Here is a 22,710-nt window from a genome sequence, read left to right on the forward strand (position 1 = left end):
GCTATTGTCAGTATTCGCGTAGAGCCATGTGTGCAAGATAGTAAATAGATCTAAATAGATCCCTTCATTGTTAAAACCTGAGCTACAGAAAATGAGTTGACATGGGGATAGGCAGATCTTTATGGCCACGCCAGGGTGATCTACTTTATTAATATTTTCTTTAGGGCAGGAATTAAGCGACACCCTCTTGTTGATGAACACACATATTAAGGCAGCGAGAGAGGTCTGGTGGGCCTCTGAGAAGCTGTCAAACTGAGATTTGGAGAGATTGGTGGATAAGCCCTCACAATGACAAGAGTAGGTGCACAGTTTGGGGCGTTGTCTTACACACATTAAGGTAAACCGAATATTTGAATCAATGCCTTTTTAAATGTTTCTTGTTTATTCATCTGAAAAAATCTATTTGGACCAATTTGTTTCAGGTGTGTTCCCTCCTTCACCGAAATCACCAATTTTTTACTTTAAGTTTGAAAGATAGGCACAAACATAGCTCTGAAGCTAACCATATTTTAAGTAAAATTATTGCTGGTTCCCTAGTTCTAATTATTCTTTTAATCCAATGCATAGTCAATTTCCATTTCCAAGGACGTTAATATCAACACGCTTTTTCAGAGCTACAGAGAAGGGCTCTGCCTCTTGGAACTGTCCATTGGAGGATGCTCCAAAAAATAGTGCCTTTTTTAGACTGCCTTGGAATGACCTCCAAAAGGTGGGCGTTGGCTTCCATTGGTAGTTTCACCCCCCAAACCCACCTTCACTATTACTCTGCAACTCCCCCTGGCCTTGCCTGTGTGCTTGTGGGTTGTCCCAAATCCACGTAAAGTCCTTGACCCTGCCACTTCACCAGGGCAAACCCACCTTCCCCTTCCTCCAGTCCCCCCTCCACCTCCTGGACGCAAATGTCTCCACTTACCTGTTCTGGCAACTTCCTTATTCCGGTCCCTTCCCGATCCTCCTCCTGTCACATTGCAGTCTTTTTTGGGGGGGCTTTTCCTTGGCCGTTTCTTTTTACAGACGACCCATGAAATGTAGTCATAATACCGTACACTTCACATAGAAAAGACACTTGTATATCAAAATCTTATTTTGGAAATGAAAGAACATACTTTTTTCAAGTTCCTATGTTCTTACATTTTAAATAACTAGAAACCCCATCTTGTGCATATTCTGTTCTTGTTGCCAATGAAATAAGCAACATGAATTTGATTGTGCCAACTACACGGCAGACACGTTTTCTGAGTTATAAGGAAGAAAATACATTGTGATCACGTTTTTGTCTTTGTTCAACCTCGCACATTGAGTCCAGAGGATATGTCCGGTATTGCACTAAAGATCCCTCAGTAAACATCTCCACCCAATCTTACATTAAAACAAGTACTCTCCACCATTCAGACAAACACGGCCTACTGCTGACCTTTTTCTGAAGTTAAACCCTGAGTAATATGAATTTGCCCTGGGTAATGGGGCTTACTTTAACACTGCATTTCTCTCTCTTTAACTTACCATTACACACCTTCACCTGGCATGGCCAGAATGTAGGGCTACACAATGTTTACTTCTTTAAGAACCAATGCAAAACACAGGGAAATTAACTGTAGAATTAAACCAAACGTAGGATTTATCTTAAGTGAATAATATTGCACTTTTCTCAGTCCGACATATTATTATTTATCAGTCTATACGACTGCAGTGTTCAGTGGAGTTGGAATGAGCTTCACTTTAAACAATGCTTCTATACAAGAGTCTTTGGACATTGAGGGTCAGAATGTCCGCATCATGCACATAGTATTCAAATTTCTTGCCCCTGGACATGACTCTCCAGAAACTCTTATTAGCAAATGAACACTGGTCTATGGCTCAGTTTGACTCCGTCCAAAACTACATTCATTAATTTATTGTTGGCTGTAGCCTACAATTGTTTCCTGTTACCCAAAACACTTACTCCTCGATCACCAATGGCAGAGGTCTGGATCCTGTGGCACTCCAGATGTTTTAGACTACAGCTCCCATGATCGCTCACCATTGTCTGCGCTGGCTAGAGGATAAGGGGGTAGTAGTCCAAAACACATGGAGGACCAAAGGTTGTAGACCTCTGTGGACTCTGGCACTAAGACCCTTAAAAAGGTAAGCTGGTGGGGCTTCTGTAGGACGCCTCCCTTTGTCTTGACATACAGGTTTCATGTGGGTATCTCATCAAGCCATTACCTAATTATTCCCAACATTTGTAGTCGGAAAAGCAACATGCTGCATCAAGTACATTTCCGTCTGTTAGCTGCGCAAACCCAACTTCGGAAGAGCTGCAGCATCCCTGCTGGTCATCCCTTAGGCTGGACCTGCTTAAATCAGGAACACCAGTCTACTTGGCCCTCCAAACATTAAGAAACCGTGGCAGTTTTTGGTTTCCAATTTGCGCGCCATGTTCTCCTCCCATATCACACACTTGCACTGCTTCCCTACCCACTGCAGAACCCGGAAGTGGAGTAAGAACTTTCAGCACATGGTGCATAATAAAGGAGCCACGATTTCTCAGAAAGCTTGTTCCCTTGGGGAACAAATGCCTCCCTCCAGCCATCTGGAGAGACATCTTTCTGCCAAACTAAGTTTAGATGCATGAAGTTTGACACAACAGTGAACCCCTTTCTGCTCACGATTAAATAGGAAATGTTGCAAACAGTTTTGGTTCTCTTTTGAAATTGAAAAAAGGCACAAATGACAATACTTCAATCTGCGGAAATGTGCCCTATGTTTCTATAGCAGTGGAAAGTTTACAAGAAATGCCTTGCGTTTCTTTTAACCAAACCACCTAAAATGAAAGCACTGATCAAGTTGTTTCTTGCATGTGTTTTAGGTAGTTTTTCTGTTGCATGGAAAATGCAACAAAATAAAGAGGCAGATGTCATTGTTTTACACATAGGAGAGGGAATGCAGTGGTACCTTCAGTGATGAAAAGGAGTGGGGTTTGCAGATAAATGTTGCAACAAAGAAATGTTTACATGATGTAGAGAAGCCTTTGGGATAGTAAAAGTGGTATGCATTGTAACACAGTTCAGAAGCAAGCCATTCATATTATGACTATGGCATACGTAGAAATGCCTAATATGATCATTTAATACATCTCAGTAAATAAAGTTCAAACCCAATCAGTGCTCAAGGAGGCAGAGGAACTACCTTCTGACAGGTGTATGTGAATGATCCTCGCCAGATTTCACAAACATCAACATTCCTCCATTTCATCTCATTAAAAAAAGATAACTCCAGTCTAATAGAAATGCAGAAGACCAGCAGCAGCTTTGATGGGCCACAGCCTCATGTGTATCGCCAGGGATCCAGTCCTATTGATGGAGACGGAGGACATCTGGTTTGTTTCAAAAGACTTTCCTGGATCTTGTTCAACACACTCATCCAACATTTTGATTAAGTGCATTGATATGAAGTATGTGGACCAAAATATCCAAATCCACATTCCATATGCAGCTCTTCCCCAATGTCATGCCTGGAAGATCAAGGGGAAGCTTGATCCATTGCCGTTTACTTGAATATGCAAAATCCTACAAAAAAGCAAAGCTGCACTGAGGTGCTGAGCAATACGATATAACTTGTGTTATTGACCGGGATTCAACCTAGGACGATACGTCTTCTGCTTTCACAATTTTTCCACCGGGAATGATGAGTGTTTGTGCTCGTGATGTCTGTGCAGCCCTGACTCTGCTTGTATAGTGCTAATGAATTCTGCCACCGCAGGTGTCTCCACATGCTGTAGTTCTGATGGTCTCAGCAGCTGTGCCAGGCAGGCTCCCATTTGGATTCCAGTAGCAGTACTTTCCCCTTTTAGAGCACCTTATTGGACAAAAGACTGGCCTCCACTTTGTTTAGTGCTTTCACTTTGGTCTGCCCTTTCTTCAAACTTCTGTAGGTGAGACCACAACAGGCATAGACTAAGACACACCACTATCCCTTTTCCAGATGAGGACTACAACCTTACATGAATAGTGAGCACACAAACAGAACAAACATAACTATGGATACTTCCTCTTTTAACAAAGTTGCTTGTTGTGCATGAGAAGGATATCTATCGCACAATATAATAAAGGTGTTGATGCACAACATAGGTGAGATTAGCACGTAGTCGCTGTTCCAGTGAAAGACTTAAACGTCAACACTAAATCTATCAATTGCACTATACGCATAAATCATAATCAAGTTTGTGTTTGTTTTCCTTTAAGGACGTTTCATCCCATAGTATTTGTGCTGTGAACTTTGCTACACTCCCATATATGTGCTGGGACACCAGCCATGGTCTATACAGACCCTCACTGTGTGGTTCCACTCAAAGCCCCACCAAGAGCCGGATCCTGTAAAGTGTACACGTGATAGTATCGTCTTGGCATTACATCTCTTGTCAAGGTTAGTGTGAGAAGTAAGTGTCATTAGCAGAATATTGTCCTCCGGAAACGGTGGCATAGTAACCCTCTCTTGGGTGTGGCAGGCCAATGGTTTATTTCAGTACACTGTACATGTAACTTGGGTTATCTTTAAGCAATATCATATCTCTAGCAGAGGAGTACCCAGCTTACCAGCACAAAGTACTGAAGCTGTGCCACTGTAGGAGTATTCAGGCACCTGAGAATAAGCTTGTAGTAACCTAATAGCTAGTTGGTGTGGCATGGAAAGATGCACCCTGAATTGAGCATGGTAACCAGAGGTGAAATTGTGTAACTGGCAATATCACCCGTGGAGGGGAGAAAGCATCTGACTATCGAGGAACTAGCTGAAGATGGGGTGGAACTGTTGTCTCATATGGGAGAGGAGCCAGTGAGCAGTTGTGTGGAATGTCAAGAAGAGGCCAGGGGTCTGAAAAAAGACCAAAGCTTAGATGGATCCAGGGGCAGAAGCGGAAATGATGCAGGCAGGAAAGGGACCGTGAACCAAGGTTTGCTGTTACAAAGTCGTGCTACTGGGTGTCATCTGGTATTTTTACTGATTACTGAATTACCTCAAGGTGTGTGGCCTCGGCCTCCATTGCATTGTATTAACCTTCGCCTGCCCACCCGCTGATAGGCCTTCAAATGAACCCAGGCAGAATGGCCCAGCCCGGCACTGCCTGGGACAGGGCATTGCCCTACATTGGTTGAGCCCCAAAACCTGACTCTAGTCAGTTGCACTTTTAAAATATGACCGATGTAAGTTTCACCTTATATGAGGTTGTGGCATACTGTAAGGCATTGCCTTCACAAAGAGCCACAAAAAGCCTTAGTAACTGAAGTCTGTTGGAGCCAACGTTGTGATTGTTAACGCAGCATATGGATTGAGTGATTTTACATATTTTACTAATTTGTTGTTTTTAAAATATTATTTTGATTACGTTTGCCTGCTTCCCTCTGTCCAAAACTCCTTGTGTGTGCTGTTTGCGTTTCCTTACTACGGCACTGGGGCGGGGGGGAGGGGAGTCGAAATCTTAGTCCTTTATTTATATTTGACAGACTACACTTAGTAGCCTTTCCTTGCTGGCCGTTTATCTCGCGGTCACGTGGCCCTAGATGCACAGTGTTTATACTGCCGGCGGTGATCAGGTCAGTTGTGATTGTTAACACAGCGTAGGATTGCATGATTGTACTTATTTTACTCATTTGTTGCTTTTGAAATATTATTTTGATTACGCTTGCCTTCTTGCCTCTCCACAAAACTCCTTGTGTGTGCTGTTTGCCTTCCTTTACTACAGCACTTCGGGGAGGAAATCTTATTCTTTTATATACATTTGACAGACTACACTTAGGGGCCAATTCATAGAATTCGGCGCACAAGTGGCGCACGCGGCTGGCGCACAGTGTGCGCGTGCGGTAGTCTGCGCCAGCCGCGTGCGCCGAAACACATTCAGGCGCATAGCGTATTCATGGATTCCAACATCCACAACCAGCCGTGGCGCAGAGTGGCGCAGCGACCCTGCAGCAGCGTCAGTTACGCCCCCAAGAACGCCCCTCGCGCAGGGAAAAGCCATCAAAATCCCCAATCCAGCGCAAAGGGCAGCAGCAAACGCAGAGCTGGGAGCGTGTATTTCAGGGGTGTGCGGGTGTCCCCACACGCGATAGGCCTGGGTACGTGTATTACAGGGGTGCGCGAGAAAATCTACACGCGATTGGCCTGGGTACGTGGATTTCAGGGGTGCGCGAGAAATTCTACACGCGATTGGCCTGGGTACGTGGATTACAGGGGTGCGCGAGAAATTCTACACGCGATTGGCCTGGGTACGTGTATTACAGGGCTGCGCGAGAAAATCTACACGCGATTGGCCTGGGTACGTGGATTTCAGGGGTGCGTGAGAAAATCTACACGCGATTGGCCTGGGTACGTGGATTACAGGGGTGCGCGAGAAAATCTACATGCGATTGGCCTGGGTACGTGGATTTCAGGGGTGCGCGAGAAATTCTACACGCGATTGGCCTGGGTACGTGTATTACAGGGGTGCGCGAGAAAATCTACACGCGATTGGGCTGGGTACGTGGATTTCAGGGTGCGCGAGAAATTCTACACGCGATTGGCCTGGGTACGTGGATTTCAGGGGTGCGCGAGAAAATCTACATGCGATTGGGCTGGGTACGTGGATTTCAGGGGTGCGCGAGAAATTCTACACGCGATTGGCCTGGGTACGTGGATTTCAGGGGTGCGCGAGAAATTCTACACGCGATTGGCCTGGGTACGTGGATTTCAGGGGTGCGCGAGAAATTCTACACGCGATTGGCCTGGGTACATGTGTTCCGGGGTGCCGTGAACTTTCACACGCGATTGGTTGAAATCCACGTGTGTTCTGTCATCACGTGCAAAGAGGGATACACCCTCGCACGACACGTCACAGACGCGCTCACGCGCTGAGGGCCTTTGGTCCAATGAAAATGCGTATGCATGCAGACGCGCTTACGCGCTAAGGGCCTTTCCTCGAATTACACGCTGACGTGCAGATTTTTCACGTGCCAAATCACTCCGTATCAAGCTGGCCACGTGAATACACACGGAAGACCACGCTCCTGCCCAGAAGGCCGAATCATTGCCCCCCAGTGCCCCGAGCAGCCTCCCACGTGCCATCTGCTGCTGCCTGCCTGCCTGCTGCCACCATGCCCTGCCATTTGGTGCCTGCACATCAGCCATCTGCAGGGGTCCAGTTGCTGTGTCCACCCCTGCTGGAACAGTAGACTCCCGACTGGGATACCATCGCTCCACAGCCCAGCCCCAGGACCCAGTTGCCCACCCACGCCTGCCTCGGGGGTCGCCATGTCGGGGCAAGCACCATCTGAGACCAGTGGCGACCCCCAGCCAGAGAGGCAGAGGGCCACCAGCTTCAGTGAGAAGGAAGTTGGTGTCCTGGTGGAGCATGTCCTGGGGCATTATGATGCCCTCTTCGGAAGACCACGCGCCAACAAGGAAGGACGGGAGAGGATCTGGGACGATGTAGTGGTTGCCATCAACGCGGAGGGGGTGGCAACCGCGACATCAAGCACATCAAGAAGTGCTGGGAGGACTTGAGGTCCAGGACCCTCAATAAGGCCCGGCGCCTCGCGGAGGGGGGCCGGGCACGCCTGAGTGACATCCAGATGAGGGTCCTGGAACGCGTAGACCCAGCGCTCCACGCCCAGATCCTTCGGAGGCAGACCCATCTGGAGTTGGCCGGTAAGTGGCCAAGCATTACTGTGTGAGACAGGGCATGTTGCAGTGTGCTGGTTGTCTGATACCTGCCTGTATGTGTGACATAGGCCATGTACGTATGTGTGTGTGCAGGGACATCATGGTCAGGCATGTGAGTACAGTGATGTGTGAACCACATGGTTGGTGCATGTGTTCTATTGCAACATGGGGGGCTCTGTGCGGAATGGACACATGGAAGCATGGCAGTCTCTGTTCCTGGACATGGGTGGGGGTGAGGGATGGGTGCTGGTCCCATGTACACGTATGGTGTCCATGTGTGTGTGTGTCTGACCTGCGTGTCTGTGACTTGTAACTGCCATGGATGCATGACACATGTCTGTGACAATGTTCAGATTCACTGATGCAGCCTAGTCATCCTTGTATCCACTGCGTCTGTGGTGTACGAGGCCAGATGGATGGAACTACGGTGAGGTGTGTGCATGTGATGACAAGACCCATGATGCATGTGAGTTTAAAACCACGTTGCATGAATCATGAGTCCCTTGGTCATGTATGCCAATGTCCATGGCATGCGCCATGCCTGTTACTGTATGTGTTTTGCCTGCACTGACCCATGTGTTGTGGAGGGACATGATGGAAGTGATGTATGACAGTGCCACTCATCTGCTGTTGCTTCCTGTCTAGGGGACCATTGTACAGTACCCTGATGCTTGTGTTCTATGTCTCCCTCTACACAGTAGCAAGTGAAGAAGAGGGCGGAGAAGGCGCTGTGGAGCAGAGTGGCGGGGATGCCGCCACGGCTTCAGCGGAAGGGGTGGGTGAGCCCCCACAGGGGCTTGCACCGGCGGAAGACGGCGTGGAGACATCCAGGTTGGGGGTTTCCACAGAGGGGGAGGAGGCCGCTACTGAGCCACACATGGGGCCTGGTGGGGGCATCCCCGCTGGTGCAAGTGGTGCAGTCCAGGGCCAGGGGCAGGAGGCAGCACAGGTCGCCGTGGAGGTGCCTGTGCATGTCACTGTCCCTGACACTGTGACTGCACCACCATGCACCAGCAGGGATGCCCCATCCCAGGCCCGTCCGCAGGTAGGGGAGATGTCCATGTCATCTGACACTCCTCTACCTGCGGACGGGGGGACCCCTGGCCGTGTGGAGAGGGTCCTGATTGGTGTCGCGTTGCGCACGGCTGGCATTCGTGATGAGGTGCATGCTTCCCGGGAGGAGCATGCACATCATCACGAAGAGCACCGTGCGTACGTGAACCATTTGGGAGCCGCCATGGTCGGGGGTTTCCTACATGTGTGTGGCCTTCTGGCGACCCTCTCCTCCTCTGTGGAGGCTATGCGCCAGTCGTGCTCCATGCCGTCTTCCGGCCCAGATGCCACCAGGGCCCCCTGTGGACCTGCCCCGACCAACGCAGCCAGCTCGGTGGGGACCCCATCCCTGCCACAGTCGGGAGTCGAAGGTCCAGCAGGGGTGGACACACCAGCAACTGTCCCCCTGCAGATGGAGGATGTGCCGGCATCATCTGGCAGGGCACGTGCACGACGGCATCGGTGGATTCCATCAGCCTGGATGCCGTCGTGCTGGCAGAGGCAGTGGCGTCGGAGGCAGCAGCAGGCTCGACGTGGGAGGCATCATGGCTCGGGGCCATCAAGATCAGAGGGGCAGGCATCGGCCGGAGGGCAGGAGAACCCTGGGATGGCAGTGTCTTCCGTGTGGGAGCAGTTGGTCCAGCGGATAGGTGCGGAGCGGCAGAGGGCGGAAGAGGAGCGGCTCACCATGGTCAGGGCGGAGTTCTCCATGCGTCGGGCGTTGAGGCGGGCTGAGTGCCTCGAGGAAGCTCGCAGGGAGTTTGAGGTGGACACGGGGTTGTCCCTGCGAGACCTCGGGGCCAGGACAGAGTCCCGCCTCCGGGACATCGACATGGAGTTCGATGATGCCCTGGCCGGCAACATCACAGAGTGAGCCGCAGGACTTGCCCGCTGCCATTGTATATAGTTCTTTAGTTAGTGTTAGGTTTCCTTTATTTTTTAAGTTTTTTTTGGACCGCTCGGACAATGGCCACTTTTCTGTATATATATTTTTTATTAGTTAGTAGTAGTAGGTTTCATTTATGGTGTTGGGCTCATGGACCCTGGGATATTCTTGTACATAGTTTGATGTTTGGAAAACATTTGTTGGATTTATATTTGTGTTCACCATGAGGCAATGGTTTTTCCTTATTTTTTCCCCCCATTATTTTGCTTTGGACTACATTAGTTTTTGGATTCCTTTGTTTTTTGATTTTTTCTATTAGTTCTCGGACATGGACCATTTGTTTTGTCATCCCCATTGTTGTGTGTTTTATTTCTTTACTTCATTTTCATCTTTAATACATATATTTATTACTTACATTTGTGGTATTTTCTCATTGGTTTCATGCATGTCATGATATGGGTTTTGACATTCACTTGCACCCATTGTGTATGTGTGTGTGACGGACATGTGTTCATTTACATACTTGCCATTGGGGTTGTATCATGTAATTGCATCTACTATGTGGGTGGATGCAATCCTTGGCTGGGTGTTTGTGCTGGGAATGCTGCCCATTACTGCCATGATTGCGTTACATCAGGACCTGGGGGCAGGGGGACATGAGTGGGGGCCTGCAGGGGGGTGGGGGTGCAAGGGGACATGGGTGGGGGCCTGCTGGCAGGTGCCCCACGGTGCTGGGGGTGCAAGGGGACATGTGGCTTGGCTGGGGGGCATGCCCATGGTGGATGGGCTGCCTGCGGGACATGACCAGGGGTGCAGGGTAGTCCCCTGTGGTGTGGGCTGCCTGCAGAGGTCGTGGAGGGGGTAGAGGGGAGACCTGGGAGGACCCACACTGGCAATTCACCTCTTCAACTTCCCGCACACCCACGTAATACACTGCCCCACTCGCACAGGCCCAATCGCGTGTAGGATTTCTCGCGCACCCCTGAAATCCACGTACCCAGGCCAATCGCGTGTAGCATTTCTCGCGCACCCCTGAAATCCACGTACCCAGGCCAATCGCGTGTAGATTTTCTCGCGCACCCCTGTAATACACGTACCCAGGCCAATCGCGTGTAGATTTTCTCGCGCACCCCTGAAATCCACGTACCCAGGCCAATCGCGTGTAGCATTTCTCGCGCACCCCTGTAATACACGTACCCAGGCCAATCGCGTGTAGATTTTCTCGTGCACCCTTGTAATACACGTACCCAGGCTAATCGCGTGTAGCATTTCTCGCGCACCCCTGAAATCCACGTACCCAGGCCAATCGCGTGTAGCTTTTCTCGCGCACCCCTGTAATACACGTACCCAGGCCAATCGCGTGTAGCATTTCTCGCGCACCCCTGAAATCCACATACCCAGGCCAATCGCGTGTAGATTTTCTCGCGCACCCCTGAAATCCACATACCCAGGCCAATCGCGTGTAGATTTTCTCGCGCAGCCCTGTAATACACGTACCCAGGCCAATCGCGTGTAGAATTTCTCGCGCACCCCTGAAATCCACGTACCCCGCTCAATTGCGTATTTAACTTCCCGCGCGCCACTTTTTTGATGCGCTGGGACTCTACCGCCTGCCTTCGTGTGGCGGCCGTGTTTCAGCTTGTGCGTGTCTTTGGCTGTGCGTGGCTTTGCCCTATTCGATTCCATGAATACGTGTGGTTCGAGTGCGTGTGGGCGTTCCATCTGCTTCCTTGCAGTACATCCCCAGTTACGCCCTTATTTTCGCGTGTTGTTCCCCATTCCGCTCGTTACGCCCCATGTCCCGCCCACTTTCTGGTGTGTGCGCTGAGGTTGTGCGCTTTCACTGTGCACGTCGCGCACGCCTTTCGCGATGTTGCAGTGACTTGTGCGCCATGCACGGGTTTGGCGCACATCCCGCGGTGAACACGCGCAGGGACTTCCATGAATCGCACGCGTGCTCGTGCGCCTGTTTTTTTCCGCTTGCGCATGCTTGCGCGAAGATTTTCGGCGCATGTTTGTTCCATGAATCGGCCCCTTAGTCTTTCCTTGCTGGCCGAGTAGCTCGCGATTACGTTGCCCCCGCTACAGGCCATATACGTGTTTCCTTCCCCGACGGCACAGCGGACGGGCACAGCAGGCACACCTGATGCACGCCAAAGGCGTGCTTAAGGCAGGCCTGTCTTTGGCCGTCCAGGACCCGGCAGGGTGGTTGGGGCATGCTTTATCTGATCTGAACTTACTGATCTGGCCCCTCTACATACTTCTTGGCCTGAGGTTTTGTAGGTAATCCCACTTTTAATGCTGTTGATACAGGGTGTAATCTTTACCATCTTAGTTGTTAACTATGCAATGCAAGGTCTCTGGTTGCTGATGCGATAGGCTGCTATGACCTACTGTCTGACTATCAACCTAACTGTCTATTTGTCAGGGAAACTTGGCTCTCAGTTGCCTCTGGACCAGCAGTATTAGCCACATACATTGGGCAATCACTTGGGCTTAGTATTTGCTAAGCATGATTTGCTTATGATATCCTCTTGCTTTCATATCATGTGGTCTGATCACTTGGCGATACCTTTTGTAGTTGACTGCGCTGACCCCCCCTTAGCTTCTGTCAAACCGAGGGTGAAGAAGCAGAATTGGCGAGTGGTTGATATTTCCTTGCTTGCCGCTCATATTGCTACGAGCTGCAGCAGTGCACCCTCAGCTGATTTTGGTACTCTATATGAAAGCTTCTCTGCAGCTGCTGATTTGTTTGCACCATTGGCTGAGATTCTGGTCCTTAGGCGACCATCTGAGCCCTGGATTAATGAGGACCTAAAGTCCCTTTGCCTCAAGCAGAGGCAAGCATAATGCAAATAGCGTTACTCTTGTTTGGTGAAGGATCGGACCGCCTTTTGTGCTGCTACCTCACTGTATAATGCAGCTATTAAGCTTGCTAAGCGTAACCATTATACTTTTCAGATCAAAAATTCTTTTTATCAGCCTAAAAAGCTGTTGAAGGTAGTTCGCTCTCTCTCTGTTAGGAACTCTTCTGATGACTCTATGGCCTCCTCCCAAGAGCACTGTGATGCCCTGGCTGAATTTTTTGTTTCTAAAATTGTTAATATTGAGGAGCATTATTTGCTGGATCATGGCCCCGGTGGGGTCTTGTCTGTCCTCCCGCTTCCTCAGTTCCAGGGATTGTCACACCTTGATGCCTGCTGGGACTCTTTTCCACTCTTTACAGTGGCTGATCTGACCTTAGCAGTTGCTGGAATGAAGTCAGCCTCTCCTTCTGATTTTATTTCACTGTCTGTGGTGAAAGACATCTTCCTGCTGCTTCTTCCTCAGATTACTGCCGCATTCAACCTATTGTGCTCTACTGGGATCATTCTCTCTGCTTTGAAGTGTGCCACATTTATTCCTTTATTAAAAAAGCCGACCCTTGATCCTCTACTACCTTCCAATTTTCGACCCATTTCTCTCCTACCATTCTTTATGAAGTTGCTCGAATCCCTGGTTATGGTGAAGTTCTGCGAGTATATGGCTGTGCTTGATATTTTCCAGTCTGACTTTAGGCCGAGCCGGGGCACTGAGACTGTTTTAGTCTCAGTGCTTGATGATTTGACGCTTATTGCAGATCAGGGGGGAGTGGTGGCACTGATCCTCTTGGATCTGTCAGCCGCATTTGACACCATCCATCACGCCATCCTGATCAGCCGCTTGTCAGCTGCTGGTATGTCAGGTTCTGTTCTCTCATGGTTTCGCTCTTTTCTGTCTGACTGGTCTCAGCAGCTGTTGCTTCAAACTTTCTTTCTGCAATTGCGGCTCTGTTTGGGGTCCGCTCCCACTGCTTTAGATACTTCTCGTATGCTGATGATACTCAGATCTTGGTTCGGCTTGACTTACTCTATCCTGCCAATGCCACTCCACTGCAAGATTGCTTATCAGTTGTGGGATGCTGGATGGGCGAAAATTGGCTGAAACTAAATGGAGACAAGACCAAGGTTAGGGTGGTGGGTGGTGGGTGCTGATACTGTTCCTTCCTTTTGTACACCCACTTTTTGGCCGTTTTCTCTGGGTACCTTTCCTGCGGCGGTCTCTACAGTTAAAAATCTGGGTATTAAGCTATCGGCGTCTGTTTCTATGGCCTCTCAGATCAGATTGGTTTGTCAGGTTGCTCATTTTCAACTGAAAATGCTCAGGAAGACTTTGCCTTTTATCCCACTCACCTGCATGCTCCAGTGGTCTCTGCTATGGTTCTCAGCAGAATTGACTACTGCAACTCCTTGTACTTGGCACAGCCAGATTACTTAGTACATTGTTTACAGGTGCTTCAGAATGCTGCTGCTCGCCTTGTCACTGGTACTCCGTATCGGGAGCATATCTCTCCTGTTCTCAGGTCTCTCCATTGACTCCCAGTGACCAAGTGTGTGTCTTTTAAACCCTCTATCTAGTGCATAGGGCCTTCTATACGGCTGGTCCGGAGTATGTGCAGGCGAAATTTCGCTCCTATAGCCCTGCTCGTGCACTGCGCTCTGCGGATTGCTCTCTTTTGACTGTGCCTAGAGTTCGTTGTGCAAGAATTGGTGACCGGTCTCTCTCGGTCAGAGCAGCTATGCTGTAGAATGCCCTTCCGGCTGCAATTCATGCCTGCTCGGTTCATATTCATTTCAGGAAAGCCCTGAAAATGTTACTTTTTTAGTTCTACTTCTGCTGCGATACCTCTGTCTTCAGTCATAGCGCAAGGTTGCCTTTTTGGTGTTGGTTGCGCTGTACCTCGGTACAAAATACTTTAACATAACATAAAGAACTCACATCTGAGTATGTTTTCCTGAGTGTACACAATGTGTAAGCGTGTAACTTATGCATTGAGCAAGTGTAAAATGTGTATTCAAATTGGATCGCTTTTCAATTCCTTGTGTCTCTCATCTGCAATGACTTTCTTCTGAGAGCTGCCCGCAATTCCTTCACTTTCCCATAAATATTGATCCATTTGCACCTAGACCACCTGGCTGTAAGTACCATTGAGTTTGACTAACATCTGTTATCACCACCAAGAGACATTTAAATTTGTAGTGGGCGGTATATACATGGGCAATTTTATTATTGTAATTATTATACCCTACTCTTCAAAGAGAATCTCGCGAAACGCTCCAGTCAACAATTATTTGCCGCCTCTGGAGATCCATGCCCCTAGTCTTCCCCTTCCCAGACCTTCTGCTACTCTCTGCACACTTATTCCTAACCCCCGTATATGTAGAATACTCTTTTGCTTCCTTGATGTGTTTGTAAGTTAGTTATGCAGACAAGTGTGGAAAATGCATTCGCAAATGTGTGGATTTTCACCAGCGTTTGAATTACTGTCCCTGAACATCTCTGACACACCCTTGAAATGTCCACTTTGCCATACTTGGTAGTACATTTCATATGCTTGCGTTATGGAAGGGTGTGCATCATCTAAGAAATGACAGAGGCATGCGCTCCAGACATAACTTTATTTGTGAATTGTGTGCAATTGCCTCTGTGAATGTAGTCTGCAATGTGTGCAGGTCTTTTTTTTCCAAAATAGATTAACCATCAATCCTGAAGGCATAGAAAATGAAAAGTAAGAAAGCCAAGTTTGTTCACAAATTGCAAATTGTGTTTTGTAAATTAAGTGTATTACATAAGATTGAATTTCTTTTTTTTTTTTAAATTCAAAAGTCAAAATTTGGAAAACTGGGAGGCCAGTTTCAGAGATCCGTCCCAAACACTACAAGATTGCCCTTGATCAAAGCCGTTTTTCAGAGTCCTCCTCTGTGTGAACCTTTATTTGGTGTTTTATAGTGCTGCATACAGGAAATTAATGTTTCAGAGCACTTGGTAATAGGTAGACACATTTGTGGTCCTAAATGAGTATGGAACCTTTAGTTTGGGCCAGTAAGGGCTCTAGAATGAGTAGTAAGAAAATGAGGCCGCAAATCAACAAAACGGGCCGGATGGCACCAGATTGTTACTAACTGGGCTCTCATTTCCGTCTCATTCGGTGCACCAGCTGATCAAACTAAAATGCAGCTACTATACAAGGAAATAACAAAGGAATGCTAAGGGGAGGGAAAGGTTTGTCCTAACAAGTTGCAAACCCACACATTTTCAAGTAAATTAAACTCATTGGGTCTCATTACGAGTCAGGCTACTGCTGGACCCAAAATACCATTCCACCTCTGTGGGACCACACCTCCCTGTGAAATTATGGGCAAAACACCCCAGAAAATAATTTCAAATGGAAAACTAACTAACATCGGCCAAAGAAGGCAGGCCAGCAGAAACTGGCAAAGGAAAATGCAAGGTGATTTTCAACTATTTTGCTTTCCGGCAGTTGTTTTGACCACTTTGTTGTCACGCAGTGGAGCACAACTTCCTGTCAAAAGGGGACACTCTATCTCTTAATAGTTTTGGTAGGTCACCAGGGCAGCCCGGAAAACCAGGTTAACACTAATATGAGCAAACCTTCAACAAGAAACATTGTGTGCTTTAGGCCAGGAGAGTGGGGCGTATTACTGAACTACAGCAGAAACGTCTGCTTCCAAGCAAAGGACCTCCTCTCCAGACAGGTCTCCTTAGCGCTCACCATCTGAGACCAATTTGATGGTTAAGAGGCTCAGTCAGAACCTTGCCCAGGTTGCAGAGAACTACTCTAGACAGGTCCACTGCCCCCTGACCAATGCAATGGCAGGGCAGCCTTTTAAGCGTTTTAATCACCAGGTGGGATGAATCATTGCACCATTGGCCAAACTTGGAACGGATAACCATAGACACAAGGATATCATGATTAATTTACCGGTAACACCTGGGGAGATATTGCTAGGGAAGCCAATCCAAGACGAGGATTCGTACTAGTGAGGGGAATAACCCATTAAGGCAGACAGTGAATAATTTAGATAAACAAAGCCCTTAAAGGGCATAGGAGCTGGCAGGAGCCATCACAAACTGGGCTAGCTCCTAGAGTGAAGCAAGGAAGGAGAAACATCGGGATGGACCGTGCTTGAGTGATACCATAGAACGAATCCTGAAAACGCCTGCTGAGGGCTCTATCTTAGACCCTGTTTTATTATGTTACGAAAAGTCACAGGCAAAGAAGACAGTGTTCAACTGGAAAGTAAATAATGAAGCTCTATTGAAAACTGAAGCTATTCGTTACCTTGGAGTGCTCTTTAACACCTCAATCAGAGAGTGGAGTTGGACCCACGATGTTCTATCCCGCATGAAGATTTTTGCACAAGGAGCGAATTTGCATGCAAAATATGGTAAATTCACTCTGCATCCAATAATAACCTTTTACGTGCAAAAAGTATCTCCAGCAGTCTGCTTCGGAAGCGAGGCAGGGTGGAACATAAACGCTGACGTCTGGACTCAAATAGAAGGGTTTTTCTGGCGGAAAGTCCTTAAATTACTTCGGTGTCTATCAATGATAGCAATTAGATATGAACTGGGCCTAGAATCGCTATACAACCTAGTGGTTTGGAAGTAATTATCAGCACTTCGTAAAATGCGTTTGTTAACTGTAGAAAAACCCTAGGAGATCCTGAATGAGAAGAGCAATGACCCATCAGCCTTCCTATTAAATCAATGGGAACAAAAACTGAAGGCAATTCTACTTGACGCTAACATCAGCATGAACTTGTTATTGTTGATTCCGCAGGTAGCGAAAAAAAAGTTCCACAATGGAACTGGATAACAAATTTGAACAAACGGAGCGGCTTAACTTCATCAATAGACCTGGGAATGTCAAGAATCGGGCTCGGAGATCTACCAAGATACCTTGCAAAATTTCCATCTCGACACCCCAGAAATCAATTTTTAAGACGGCGTCTAAACCTCTATAAAACTCACAAGGTCTTGACGCAAAGAAAAGACCCAAATACAAAGAGTAACATCTGCCGGTTTTGTTCAAAAGACGTGGAAACGATTAAACATTTGATAACTGAGTGCGCAGAAATCGTTGCCCAACGTTCTTTGCATCTGGCACGATTTGCGCCAAAAAATGGAAACGTGCAAGACTGGTGGAGCTTTTTAATTTCAGGGATAAATACCCAGCTAACTTGTGCAAATATCAACTTCATGGATTCGATTTTACCAAATTCCGACACAAAGTGAGACAATTAGTTGTTGGGTTTAGCTCAGTCCTGCTTGTCTTCATTGTTTACTTTGAACTTTTCGTCTCTTCAAAGTGGTACACAGAATGTATGTATACCATGGAGGGATTGCCAAAAAAGTTTGTTTCTTATTAGCAAAACTAATGTCAATTAAAAAAAACATTGTTACCATGCTTTTGACGCATTCAACATGCACCACAAGCACTTTCTTGCCATAAATAAACCACACAGTATCATAACTAGGCTTAACTTAATAGTATGTTAAAAGGAACTTGCCATAGACCTTGGTGATTGGCACATTTGAATTGCTTCTTCAACTATTCCAAAGTCTGGGTGCCAGCGTATTGAAGGCTCATCCCCCAAAACCCCTCTTCCTACCGCTAGGTGTAACTTATTCACTTTGGCTCTGTGTAAGTCTTCAAGAGGGACTGTATTGTGAGACGAATCTAGGGAGTTCACATTGGGACTAGGCAGGTAAGCCTGCTCCGCTTAACGAACCCCCATGTAAAGTTGTTACCACACCTCCCTTTAACTCTGAGTCCCAAGTATTTGTTGGATATATGGGAGTTGAGCAGTTCCCTAATGTGCAGGGCCCTTTAAAGGTGGCTTGCTTGGTTTCTGGTCCGGTTATGTTCACGCCCATCTCTGAAGAATGGCACCAATGGTGTCTCCTCTCTTCTTCCAGAATGGTGTCTAAAAGCAGAGAGAGCAAGCCTGACGGCAAAAGACAGAAGCCAGCACTGGAGTGCAGAGGAGGGGTGGGGCTCCCTTCCACGGTGAGCCTGGAGGAGTGGTGGGCGTAGGAAACCCGGAGTCCACAGAATGCTACTGAGTTCAGGAAGGCAGAGAGCCAGAGGAGCACTGAGCTGCCGAGCCGGGGGAAAAGTGAGTTACTGCCAGAGCAGCACACTGGCATCCAGCCATCTCGATGCTGAAGTCCAGTCAACCTTAGCAAGGAGGAACTGTTAAAGGGGATCTGACTGCAAAGACATCAAAGTTGCGGTTCTGCAACAAAGGGAGAAATCACATCCACTGCCGAGCACTGCTGCACGAGAACAGGTATGCGGCAGGTCAGAAGATGTGGAAGGAGGGCATTGAGGCACCAAGACAGCTCACGAGGGGTTGAATGTAACCAGAGAATCTGTAGGCCTGAAGGGCCAGACAGCCCATGAGGAGATGAGCCTAAAAATACCCCATGAGGGGGTGAACTCCTCATGAGAACCAAATGACTACAGAGGTCTTATAGCCCAGGTGGGGGTGAGCGCCATATGATAATCAGACGACCTGAGAGGTCAGATAGCCCAGGAGCGCTGGAGACACAAAATACCTCACAAGGAGGTGAACTCCATACCAAACCCAGATGACCCGAGGGGACAGACAGTCCTCACCAGGTTAGAAGATGTGAAAAGCCTGAGGAGGTTAAAAAACCCAGTAGGGGTAAACGAGAGACTGAATATGAAACCACAACGAGCAGGACTCCTCAAAATTGCTGTTGCAACCAAGGATCAGATTTAGAGAACCAGCTACGCCAATGCGAAACTCACTTTTTGAACTGATCAGAACACTTGCAGGGTGGTCCTGAGCAAAGAGAGAAAGACTTAAAGGACCCATCTAAAGACACAATTGTGTGGGTGTCAGAAATCAGACACCAGAAGCCAAACTGAGTTGGAGCAATCGGTATCAGGTAATATTATCCCCACCAAAAATATTGCCGTATATATGGTCGTCGGGAACGGCCATAGGCGATATTTTTAGTGGGGATAATATTAGGGTTTGTTGAGAGCGAGGGTGCCCCCCGCTCCTTTTAAAATAATACAGTGGTTGCGGGAATGTCCCCCGCAGGTCCCATCCCTTAATATCGCTGCAAAAATATGACAATATTTTTGTATGGTGATATTTTTGCTGGGATATTAACACATGGAACCGAATTTGGGCTACGATTATGTTGTTTAGTGTATTAGTGGCAGGAATGGAAGGGTTGGAGCATAGGATAGAATAGGTTTGGATAGAGGACAGAATTTGTGTGGGACGAGCACCAGTTTTTTGTCTTCCTTGAAGTTGGGGAACCCACATCATGATAGCTATGGGAATAGTTGTGACCTTCTTTTCTTTAATAAAACTTATTGAACCATGTCTTCTTGCCTTGGCTGCAGGTGGGCAGACTTATTCTGGACTCACGGATGTCAATGTGACAGGTATTGGAGGAGCCCTCAGTTGGTACTATTTCGATAGCCAAGATGTGATGGCACCAAACTCCTCCTGGTGCTCAATGAAGTTGGCAGGGGGGGGACCACAGATGTTGCACTGGTTTGTGTATCAGAATGGTATACTTAAAAGGGATTGACTGGTCTAATCCCATTCAGAGCCATGCTTTAATTGATTCTAAGCCTGTTGCGAAGACACTGGTTGACTCTTAGCTCAGTATTAGTGGCCTTGAGAGATACTGGACTAACAGTATTAGCTATGCTGCCAACTCATGGGCCTGCAATAGATGTTATAATGCTATATAAATTCAATTTTCCTCCAATATTCATGCATAATTTGTAAAGCAATGGCTACATGATTAGTTCAAGAAAGAGGAATGTATTATATTATAGAAATCTGATCATGGGATGTAAATATTGGGTTTAGCGTGCTTCCTTCATTGTGTCTGGGCTCCTTTTGAACTGTCTGAGGAGACGTTCTTTGTAGATCGGTGAAACTTTGTCTGGATCATTTTGTTGATCAAGCCAATAGTTTCTCAATTAGATTTTATGGGGGTTTGCAGTTAGTGTGGCCATCAGATCAGTTCAGTTTTGAGGATCAACTTCTCAAATTGAAATGAATATTAATTAGTTGGTACTCTAAGAGATTTGTGTAAAGGTGCACTGGTGTCGCTAGGGGGACCAAAAGGGGTGGGGGGGCCTGAGCCCGTGCTCTGAAATCCTGGGTGCCCCTCGGTGCCCCCATATGTCAGCTGGGTTAGTCACTCTGCATTGTCTGCAGCGCTGTGTTCACCCTCACGGCACACACACAGGGCCGAATCAACAATGAAGAGCTGTTAAGTTCCCTCTGCCATCAAGACCAGCCCCTCCAATCATAATGTAGCGCACAAAACTGTGAATGATGAGTCATTAGTGACTTAATGGTTTTGTGCCTACATTCTGATGAGAGGGAGGTGCAGTGGGGTTGGTGTGCACATAAGCTTCTCTGCAGGAGTTCTTGTGATGTCACACATTCCGTTTCATAGGCGGCCCCCCTACTTTTGTCTGTGGCCCCCCTGCTTTTGTCTTTGGCCCCCTCTGTGCCCCCCCCTAAATTTGATTCCTGACGACCCCACTGTACAAGTGTAAGAGGGATGTTGGTTTGGTGTTTATGGGATCGAATGCGCAATTAACCAGAGAGATGGCCATTATGCATTACTGCAAGTCATAGTGACTTCTGGCAGTTACACATTGCAAGATGGCTACTCTGGTGGAACATGAGGGCAGAACTTGCTGAAATATAAAGTGGTCATCTTGATGCATCAGCCTCTTCATCCCAATCAGCACACATTAAGAGCCCAGTTGGCTTTTTACATTAAAGATCATTAAATGTTTGAACACCCTTAAAGAGTGATGCCAAGCAGCAGTCGGGCATACATCGAAAGTTCACTAGAACCCAACAGACCAAAACCACTGGTGAAAGAAGTCCACAGCCATCCACAACAAGGAGACCGCACCCAATAAAACCTGTCTCCAAATGCAAGACAAGAATCTCACTCATATGCACTAGTTCCTCCAAGTCATAGTAAAGCATTAGGACACGTCCAAGCCCACTGGTATAGGAACACAAAGAAAAGTGCTAATGACTGTGGGGCCAGCCTGTGCTCTCCTCTCGGTGGGATGTTTTCAGATTTACTGCGAGTGGTAAATCGTCTGATTTTTGGCACTGAAGCCGAGGATTTCCCTGCAATACTTTGCTAGTGGTTAAGCCTCCCATTCAAGGCCAAAACTATACTTCGGAAGTGCTGCAAAAGTGGCAGTAATTACATTGTAAACCGAACAAGATGGTGATAATGGAACTACCAATCCTCTATCACGCTGGCTAACATGTAATGAGACCCAAGGTCAAGTCGGGTCACTCGTATTTCCTGCCTTACACATAGAGACTTCTGCTTGAACATATTGGAGTAGCATTGCTTTATTGCAGTGAATTTCTGCTCATCAGCGGATAGATGAGTGAAAAACAAATGATGTATGTGAATTCATTTCCATCAAAATCATATGTACACAACACACTGTTTTAAATGTATTTCTCACATACACCTGTCACCAACTCATATAGTAACACATACACTCCTGGATAGTAACATTTCATTCCTAAATGCTTCGAAGATCAAGACCGTACAATATAAACTGTAAAATGCAAGGCAAATACTTGTGACACTCTACAGAAATGTATACCCCTAATGGCTATTTGATGAATATAAAAATTGCATGTTTCAGGTAGGAAACGAAATTACAAGGAACACGCTAACTTCGCGTGTGTGTGCTTGCTCAGTCCGTTTCCTGGGAACCACACAGGCTCACACTTTGTGGAAGTACAGCCTGTTCCAGCGTTCCGGTAACTGCTCACCAGGGATAACGCACAGCCTCGCATTGTGTGTACTCAGTTCCGTCTGCATTTTTAAGTCCATTTACCTAGAGAAAAGGACCACATTCTTTTTCAGTAATATAAAGGAATGACAGAAATCCTCTCCAAGAAGGTCCTTACCCACCACATCACCCCTGTAGGCCTTCAGAGCAGTAGTCATGTCATCACAATCTACAAAGCAGCTACGCTTTCCTCACTAGAGCTGTGTGGGAATAGCAGAGTTTGGTGACAAAAAGCCACTGTCACTTCCTAGAAAATGGAAGGAATTAATGGGGCGCCACAACCTTCACTAATCAATACGCTTTCTTCAGTGCATACATTTCCGGCGTTGCAGGGGAGCTGGTAGGTAGTGTGAACCTGGTGGCA

The 22,710-nt window shown here is 47.4% G+C and overlaps 1 protein-coding gene across 11 annotated transcripts in view; it reads left to right on the plus strand.

The window, feature by feature from the left end:
* Nucleotides 1-22,710, plus strand: part of TNIK (TRAF2 and NCK interacting kinase) — a 1,364,982-nt gene that overhangs the window by 578,261 nt on the left and 764,011 nt on the right. The window lies entirely within an intron of this gene.

The sequence above is a fragment of the Ambystoma mexicanum genome, chromosome 10, assembly GCF_040938575.1.
Source record: "Ambystoma mexicanum isolate Mex_15411 chromosome 10, UKY_AmexF1_1, whole genome shotgun sequence".
Lineage (NCBI taxonomy): Eukaryota > Metazoa > Chordata > Amphibia > Caudata > Ambystomatidae > Ambystoma > Ambystoma mexicanum.